Raw genomic sequence first — 9983 nt, 5'->3', positions numbered from 1 at the left:
GACCCCAATAGGGTTCCATAAGCATATACAAACATTAAAGGAAACCAGAAATTTCGGAAATGTAACTAGCTTTGGCCCTGAAAAAAAACAGTTTTTGTCCTCATTTTACGGTAATGGCACAAATTTCACTACGCTTATCGGATGAGGGTACAAGACCCACCATCTCGAAGCTAAAAGACAGGGCTACAACATCACAGAAGGTCACTCAACCCAGTTTTGAGTGCAAACAGGTCAAAAATGCAAGATACTTCATCAACAACGTAAAACAGATTCACCAAAACGCATTCTAGCGGAAACATCATAACTCAGGCTCTACAAGTCCAAATCCAGAAATTCCAAAACCAGATGAAAGCTAAGAAACAGGGATAAATTTCATCAGAAGGCCTCAACAACCAATTCGGAAGCAATTCCAGCCAAAACAACCAATTACAGGCGCAGTTCTCAATTTCGGGTAAAACCAGAACAGCAATAGTAATTTCGACTTATCTCATTCTACACTACTCCAATTGACCTAAAATTTTGTAGGAACCTCTAAAATGTCATTTCCTACAACTTTCATGTTTTGAGCTAAGGCCAATTCGGCCTCTATCTAGGACCTAAAAATTCGGACAGAATGCTCCCTTAAGAACCCTAGGTTTTTCAATTTTCTTCCAAAACAGAAATTGGTTGCAATTAATCACTTTTTCCACCTCCTAGAGTCAATATAGACCATTTCCAATCATCATAGATAGCCACACAATCATGCTTATATTAAAACAGAAAAATCCCCAAAAATAATAAAACTTCATCATTTCAACCACAAATCAAGAAATAACCCATAAATTTGCATCTCATACAACCACTAAGCATGATTTAAGCATCAATTAAAGGAGGAGGGTGGTTCTTCACAACTTACCTTTAAAACAAGAGAGAGAGAGAGCTATTGGTCACCTTAACTTTCCAAACAACTTCACCAATCACCTCAAAATCACTAAGTGGAGGAGTTTAATGGAGCAATTACAAATTTAACCGGTTGAAGTTGGAGATTGAGCAAGGTTGGAGACCAAAATTGTGGAGAGTTTTCTTTCCTTTGTGCTTGAAAGGAGTCGGCCAAGAAGAAGAGAAAATGGTGAATTTTTTGGTTAGTTTTTGATTTATTTGGTCAATTGTAAGAAAAGGAATAGTGGTCTTACTTCAAGACCAATCCAATGGTGACACTTGTCACCTTTTATTAACTATCTACCTAACTTGTCTCTCTCATATCAATCCAAAATGCAACCTCTACTTATCTCTTAACACCCGGTAAATTAACTCCAGTATTCAAAACTTAATCTAGTTGGCCGAATTTTTCCGAACTTTTCGCACCAGTGGATCCCATGTCCGGTATACGCTCTTAATTCCTCAAAATCCATTCGATACTAGAAAAATCATCTAAAAATTATATCTGCTCCTTAAAATTATCTAGAAATTTTTCTAATCACGAAAATGCAGAAAACAAGCCATAAAAATACGAGAAACCTAGAAAATGAAAATTACGGGTTCTCACACCAATACCTACACCAGAGGCATCACATTCAATTTCAAAGGTCTTGTTAAAATTTGGTAATGCCAAAATAGGTGCATGTGTGAGTTTGTCTTTGAGGGTGAGGAATACTTGTTCTTGGGCTTCTCCCCAATAGAATTTGTCATTCTTCTTGGTCACGGCAGTCAATGGGGCAGCAATGGTGTTGAAGTCTTTGAAAAATCGTCAGTAGAAGCCTGCCAATCCATGGAAGCTGCACACCTCATGGACGGATGTTGGAGTGGGCCATTGCTTGATAGCCTCAATCTTGGACTCGTCTACTTTGATGCCCTGTGAACTCACTACATATCCTAAGAACACAAGCTCGTTAGTACAAAAGGTGCACTTCTTCAGGTTAGCGTATAAACGCGCCTATCGAAGTGTCTCAAGAACTAATCGCACATGCTCCATGTGCTCTTGTTCACTGCGACTATATATTAGACTATCATCAAAGTAAACAATGACAAATTTTCCAATGAAATGTCTCAAAACATGGTTCATTAATCGCATGAATGTACTAGGGGCATTAGTCAACCCAAAAGGCATGACTAGCCACTCATAGAGACCATGTTTGGTTTTGAAGGCCGTCTTCCATTCATCGCCTTATTTCATCCTAATTTGATGATAGCCACTCCGTCAATCAATCTTAATGAATATAATAGCATCATCAAGCTCATCAAGCATATCATCTAGTCTAGAAATGGGATGACGATATTTCACAGTAATAGCATTAACGGCCCTACAGTCAGTGCACATGCGCCAAGTACCATCCTTTTTGGGGACAAGTACCACAGGCACAACACAAGGACTTAGACTCTGTTTTACCCAACCCTTACCTAATAGGCCATCAACTTCTCGGTGAAGCTCCTTTGTCTCCTCAGGACTCATGCGGTAAGCAGGTTTGTTGGGTAGTGGTGCTCCAGGAATCAGGTCGATTTGGTGCTCAATCCCTCGAATGAGTGGTAAGCCATCAGGGATCTCGTCGGGGAAAACATCCTCAAATTCCTGCAAAAGAGCAACCATACTCGAAGGCAATGCCTTATCGAGCTCAGTAACATTTAAAAGCACATGTTTGCAAATCATGAGGAGTACAGGCTGATCAGAATTCACAACTTTCCTAACATCCTTAGCCTTAATGATCATGTTTTGCTTCCTAGTGGGTGGTTTAAGGGGTGAATGGTCATGCGTAACACTAGGTGTGCTCACTTGACCCTTGGTTGTTTGCTCACTTGTAGAAGTGGAGCTTTTGCTAGGGTCGGCCGTCTTTTGCTTTCACTTTTGACAGTCTAAGTCACACCCCTTTGCAATTTCAATTGGTCCTCATAAACTTGTGTGGGTGTGAGTGGTGTGAGGATCTTACGTTTGCCATCGTGCAAAAGTGTGTACTTATTTGCCCTTCCATCGAATGTGACGTGTTTGTCAAATTGCCAAGGTCTCCCCAAGATGACATGTGTAGCATGCATAGACACTACATCACACACAACTTCATCAATGTAAGTACTAATGGAAAAAAGAACGCGTACCTGTTTGAAGACACGTACCTCTCCATCCTCACTTAGCCATTGGAGGCGGCAGGGGTGTGGATGTCTAGTAGTTGGAAGATCCAAACTCTCAACCATAAGCAAGCTCGCCACAATGGTGCAACTTCTCCCATTAATGATGAGACTACACAACTTGTCACTTACTTTATACCGAGTATAAAATAAGTTCTCCCGTTGCAACTGCTCATCTTCCTTGACTCGGGCGATTAGCACTCGTCAAGCCACCAAGCAACCTACGTCGCCTTGTGTAGGAGAGCAATCTTCCTCAGCCGAGTCATCCTCTAGGTAGTCACCTTTGATCAATCCAGGCACCTCCTCACAATCATCATCATCGGACACTATCTCGCCATTGTGGGTGATTAACATGACTCGTTGGTTTGGACATTGAGACTGGATATGTCCAAACCCTTGGCACTTGAAGCACTTAATGTCCCTACTCCTAGTCTTAGGAGTCTCAAGGGGTGCCTTGGAAGCAGACCTGGGTGCATCAACAGCTTTGCCAGGGGTAAAATTGGTATTGCGGCTAGAGGCATTACCTTGGATTCGGCTAGAAAGAGCTGGTGTAGCCGAATTTCCAGCTTCGTGGGTTGTTCGCCGTGATAGGTTTCCCTTCCAGGAAGGCGAATTGGAAGTTTGGAATGTCCGTGTCCCACGCGTTAATTTCTTTCCCCTCTCGACCTTGATGGCAAGTTCAAGAAGGTCATGGATGTCCAAATAATGTTGGAGCTCCAAGGCTTCTTGAAGGTCAGGCATTGAGACCTCTAAGAAAACCTGGCCACCCTTTTCTTGAATGTTCGCCCTCATCATGGCCATCTCGATCTCTTTGTAGTAGTCCTCCACACTCATGTTGCCTAGAGTGAGGGTTTGAAGTTTAGAGTGGAGATCGTGATTGTAGTAGCTTGGAACAAATCGCTTGCGCATCAATGCCTCGAGCTCTCGCCAAGTTCGAACTCGTGGTTCTCCCATTCTCCTTCTATGGGCCCTCACTTGGTCCCACCACACTAGGGCGTAGTCGGTGAACTCAACGGTGGCAACTTTAACCTTTTGTTCCTCAATATAGTCGTAATAGTCGAAGACCATTTCGATACGGCCTTTTCATTCCAAGTAAGCTTCAAGGTCGCTTTTGCCTTTGAACGTGGGGACTTGAATTTTAAGTCCCTTGAGTTCGTCCTTAGACGTGTCCCTTCTAGGCTTCTCGGGTCGTTCCTCATCCTCACTAGCGGAGTAGCCCTCGCTATTTGCCTCTTTGGTGCCATGGTTACTCCGGTTGTGGGACCTTGAACGAGAGCCTCATGTGAGACTCTTGGATAGCTCGTCAAACCGAATGTGCAACTCCTCCATTTGTTGCTCACTAACTCGTCTGAGCTCGTTCTTCATGGCGGTGAACATCAAGGAGTAGTCTGTGGTGGGTTGTTGTGGCTCCATGTCTCTCTTTATGCCCTGCAAAAGGTTAGTAACAAGAAAAATAATGCAAGTATATCCTTACTTCACTCCCTTAGTGTATCACTCTCTCTCGTGTTTTATCACTCAAAACACTCTTTAAAGATCTTACCCAATACCTTTACCTGTTGGTTTAGGTAGGTGAGAAATGCCGCTCAAGTCCAATAATTGTCACCAACTTTTTTCCATGAAAGTAATCAAGTAGGCACAACACAAATGGTAGTAGAGAATGAAGTAGAAAGGGCAAATTTGTAAAAGATAAGGGGGCGGACAGCAAGGGAAAGGTGCTAATGTGAACACAAGAACAAAGAAACCCTAGTTTCCTAAAAGGTAGGAGTAGATTCCTAAAATGTAGGAGAGAAAGTAGGGAAGTAGCCAAGTGAAAAACAAAGGAGTTATCCAAGTGTTTTACTTAGTTCCCTAAAGTGATTTTGGAAGACAAGTTAGTTTGGAAACTTTTTAGCAAACCCATTCTTGAACAACTTTTAGAACTCCCAAATTCCTCTCCAAGTGGACTTGCAAATCAGATTTGATTTCTTCCTTGTCCACCGAATTTTCCAGATTTTTTTTCCCTCCAAAATTCTCTCACCAAGGTCAGTTGGGTCTCTTTAAACCCTTCTTCACAGCCGCACTTACATGCACAAATCAATTTCGGTCTTTGTACTCTCAAGAGGCAAGCAAGTCGATTGTTCCTTCCTTGCGCATCACACTCCAACAGTCTTGGCTATGGGGTCCCAACAAGAAGAGGTAAGTGATCTCTCACAACTTTCTTCCCCACGAGTTGCCCAAGTCCCTCCTAAGAAATTTACTCCCAAACCAAGAAGGTCCTTCACCACCGCTAGGGAGTATAGGAAGTTGTTTGTTCGAAGGGAGGTTCAAGTTTTCAAGAAACAAGGTGGTCAAGAAATTCAAGAACCTTGAAGGGTGGTTCAAGTGATCAAGGCTCAAAGTGATCAAGAATTTCAAGAAGAGATGGGTCAAAACTTTTGAGCACTTTTTCTTATGCAATTTTCTATTTTTGGTAACAAAGAGATGATGTAAGGCTGGTTTAGGCAATAAAATTCGACTTCCCTTTGCTTCTTCTTGTGCCACCCGAATGCTCTTCTTTCTTTTCTTTTCGTTTCAATTTTTTTTTTTGACTTAAAGAACAACTCAAAGACTTGGCCGAATGAGAAAAATTCCAGCAATCTGGTCGGCTCTCCAGTGCACTCCTTCAATGATACGGATCTCGATCAACACGTTTCGAGACACGTAACACGTTTGCCCAAAGATCTAGCTAGGTTGTCCAACGCTTGGATTGCGGAACCTAAAATCAAAATGGAAGGTGGTAGAATGATGACTCCAATCGAGGTGAATATTCAAGTGGATAGGTCGGATGAACAATCAAGGACGTTCACGAAATTGCTCAAGAACCCTTGCCCATGCAAGTAATGGAATTGTACTCTCAAACGTAAGAGAAACAAAACAATGTTTATTATCATAAAACGGCTATCTCAAAACCTTACAAAGCAAGCCTTTTTATAGGCTATTGGCTACTAAAACCTAAGGGAAACAGGGAAGGGGAATTCGGCCATCTTGGGTCAAGATGGGCCGGCCCATGCTCTACTAAAACAAACTAATCTAGTTCTAGATAACCGCACCCCAACACTAAGGCCTAAGGCCCTATTCGGCCAACTCACTTGAAGGCCCGTTTGACTCTTCATGGGCTTGGATCATGGTGTAGATAACTTTATTGTCTCCTTTCAAGCCTTTAATATCTCTATGGACTCCATGTTGGTATTGGACAATTCGAACAACGGCTTGGAGGGATTCTTTGAAGAGCTTGACTCGTGCACGTGTTACTGGGCCCAATGGAACTTGGACTGGGTCATTAGTTGAGCTAAGGTCTGTGCACACATCAGTCCCCTCCACTTGAGAAAGATTTGTCCTCAAATCTGGATGGAAATGGATGATACTACAAGAGTTGGTAGTATGAACCCCAAATCTAATACCACCACATATTGGCCCTCTTAGACTAAATGATACTTGCGTACTATGATTCGGACTCATGTCTCTTGGTTAGTTTGAAAATGCTCACAACCAGCCAAGAAAAACTCATGGCTTTACTCCAATGGCTCCTCTTGTTCGTATCATTCCCCTCCTCTTGAAAGCAATTTGCCCACAAATTGAAGCATGAATGGTGACAAGACGAGTTACATGCCTTCGACTCAATCTTGTTATGATGGCTACAGATGTCATCCAATGCAAAACCCACGTGCTAAGTTGGAAAATAACCCTTGTCGAACTTTGAATCTCACAAACCATCTTCAATGTATGCTCAACTTGATCGTTTGTGGTCATGAGGTAAGGGTTCTCAAAGTGGTGTGAAGTGTATCCCATGAAATCGAACTCCGGCTCGAACACACTTGCAAGGCACCAGAGCAGTGCGGCTGGATCCCTGGCCTAGGCTACTTGTGGCATGTGGACTAAGAGCAAGACGAAAATCATAATGGTCATTGAGGTACTTGTTCTTTAAACGAACCCTTGGTACACAACCATCCCTAAAATGTGGAGTGTTCCCTTCAAGATGAGCTCGAATCAACTCCCCTTTGGTGTGGACTGATTTGAGTTGACATTGTTCCATGAATGGATACCAACGGGGTTTAACTCTTGGAGTACCAACTCCATGGAGGCTTGCAAAGTCTATAATTGATTTTGGAATGGAACACACCAAGATTAGCTCAACTTGCCTTTGCTTGATCTGTATAAAAGAAGAAATACTAAACAAAGCAAAGGTAAGTTCGTTAAGAAAATAATAGGTCTTCACCGGGTTGCTCAAGATCAGCCCACTTTCTCTCTTTTCTTCCTTTTTACCACCCATCTCATTAGATTTTTTAATCTCTTTTTCTAGTTCAACAGTTGACCCTTTCATCTCATTACTTTCAACTCCTTCGGATTTTACCTCTTCAGGCACAATTCCCTCATCTAGCTTTTTCTCCATTCTATAACGCTCAAGCTCACTTTTCATGCATGCTAGATCAATACAAAGCTGGTCATAAGTAAGTGATACAAGTGCAAAACGACGACTATTAAATAAGAAGGAATACTTATTAGTATGTCCGTCATATTTAACTCCTAGCCTCGACATTCATGCTTTGCCCAACAACACATGTGTCACTTGAATTGGGACTACATCACACAACACCTCATCCACATATTTACCGATTTGAATAGGTACAAGCGTGTGCTTAGTAACCCAAACATCCCCATGAGTGTCAACTTGTACGGTTGAAGATGATCAATGGTTGGAAGATTTAGTTTCTCAACCATGATAGCACTTGCAAGATTGACTTCACAACTCCCATCAATGGCCAAGCTACAAATTTTATCTTTGACACCGCAACGAGTATAAAACCAACCAAGCAACTGAGATTTGACGAGGTCCAATTGCTCATCTACACCACGTAATGCCACTTCTTTGACTCCCTTAGGATCAGGAAGACAATGTTGTGGGCTAGCTTTTATGCGTCTTATACTCGCCATGACGTATGAGGGAACCTGCAAAAAGTTAGCAACGAAACCGAAGATATTGCCTTTCACGCTCCCTTACGTGTATCCACTCGCACTCGTGTATATGGATGTCACTCTAATGGACTTACCAAATACCTTTACCTGTTGGGTTAGGTAGTTGAGAAAGGCCGCTCAAGTCCAATAATTGTCACCAACTTTTTCCACAAAAGTAACCAAGAAGGTAAGACACAAATGTGGGTGCAAAATGAAGTGGGAATGGACGAATTTGGAAGACCAATAGTGGCAGACAAAAATGGAAGTGCGCTAATAGGAACACAAAAGAAAGAAACCCTAGCTTCCTAAAATGTAGGAGTGGGTTTCTAGAATGTAGGAGAGAATGTAGGAGAGTGTTCCTAAAATATAAGAGAGAATGTAGGAGAGTGTTCCTAAAATATAGGAGAGAATGTAGGAGAGTGTTCCTAAAATGTAAGAGAGTAGCCAAGCAAAAACAAAGAAGCTATCCAAGTGTTTTACTTACTTTCCTAAATGAATTTGGAAATTAAGTAAACAACTTGGATGAAGCAAGCAATACTTGGACAAATTTGAAACAAAGAAACCCTAGCCGCCGCCCCACTTGTTTTCTTGTTGCTCAAGTGATGACTAACGACCAAGACAGATTTGGGAACACAATCTTATGGCAAATTTTGGACAAAAATTATCGACAAACAAGACACAAACACAAAAGGGATAACACACCAACAGATTTTGGGTTTGGATGAACAGTAACGATGAACAGTGTCTGTGAACAGTAATGGTGAACAGTGTCTGTGAACAGTAATGATGAATAGTGTCATTTTTTTTTCTTTTTTTTAAACAAGGCAGCGGACAAAAAACTCAAAAACCCTACGACACAACTACAAAAACACAAGGATATAACGAAAGATACCTCCACCTAAGCTCTGAAGCCAACTGATACGGATCTCGATCAATACGTTTCGAGACACGTAGCACATTTGCCCAAGGATCTAGCGAGGTTGTCCAACGCTTGGATTGTCGAACCTAAAATCAAAACGGACGACACGATTTGATTGAAGGTGGTAGAACAACGACTCCAATCGAGGTGAATACTCAAGTGGATAGGTCAGATGAACAATCAAGGACGTTCACGAAATTGCTCAAGAACCCTTGCCCATGCAAGTAATGAAATTGTACTCTCACATGTAAGAGAAGCAAAACAATGTTTATTATCATAAAACGGCTATCTCAAAACCTTACAAAGCAAGCCTTTTATAGGCTATTGGCTACTAAAACCTAAGGGAAACAGGGAAGGGGAATTCGGCCATCTTGGGTCAAGATTGGCCGGCCCATGCTCTACTAAACACAAACTAATCTAGTTCTAGATAACCGCACACCAACACTAAGGCCTAAGGTCCTATTCGGCCAACTCACTTGGAGGCCCGTTTGACTCTTCATGGGCTTGGGCCATGGTGTAGATAACTTGATTGTCTCCTTCTAAGCCTTTAATATCTCTATGGACTCTATGTTGGTATTGGACAATTCGAACAAGGGCTTGGAGGGATTCTTTGAAGAGCTTGACTCGTGCACGTGTGACTGGGCCCAATGGAATTCGGACTGGGTCATTACTTGGGCTAAGGTCCGCGCACACATCATTCAATCCTCCAAGAACTAGCAAGATACGTTTCAAGGTTTCAAGAACTTCAAGGTAGCAACCAAGAACCTCAAAATCTTGTAGATTCTCTTCAAGATTCTCAACCCCAACAAGTTTTTAACCAAAAACCAGATTAGAAAAATTAAATGAAACAACTTGGATAACCGAAATAAACTTGGACAGAATTGGAAACAAGAACCCTAGCACGAAACACAAACCCTAGTCGCACAAGAAACCCTAGCCGTTCAAGAGTGGGTTTTCTTGTTGCCCAAGCGATGACCAAGTAACCAAAACAGGTTTGGGA

This window comes from Coffea eugenioides, chromosome 3, assembly GCF_003713205.1.
Source record: "Coffea eugenioides isolate CCC68of chromosome 3, Ceug_1.0, whole genome shotgun sequence".
Taxonomy (NCBI): Eukaryota; Viridiplantae; Streptophyta; class Magnoliopsida; order Gentianales; family Rubiaceae; genus Coffea; species Coffea eugenioides.
The sequence above is the reverse complement of the archived record's forward strand: the minus strand, read 5'-3'. Positions refer to the sequence as shown.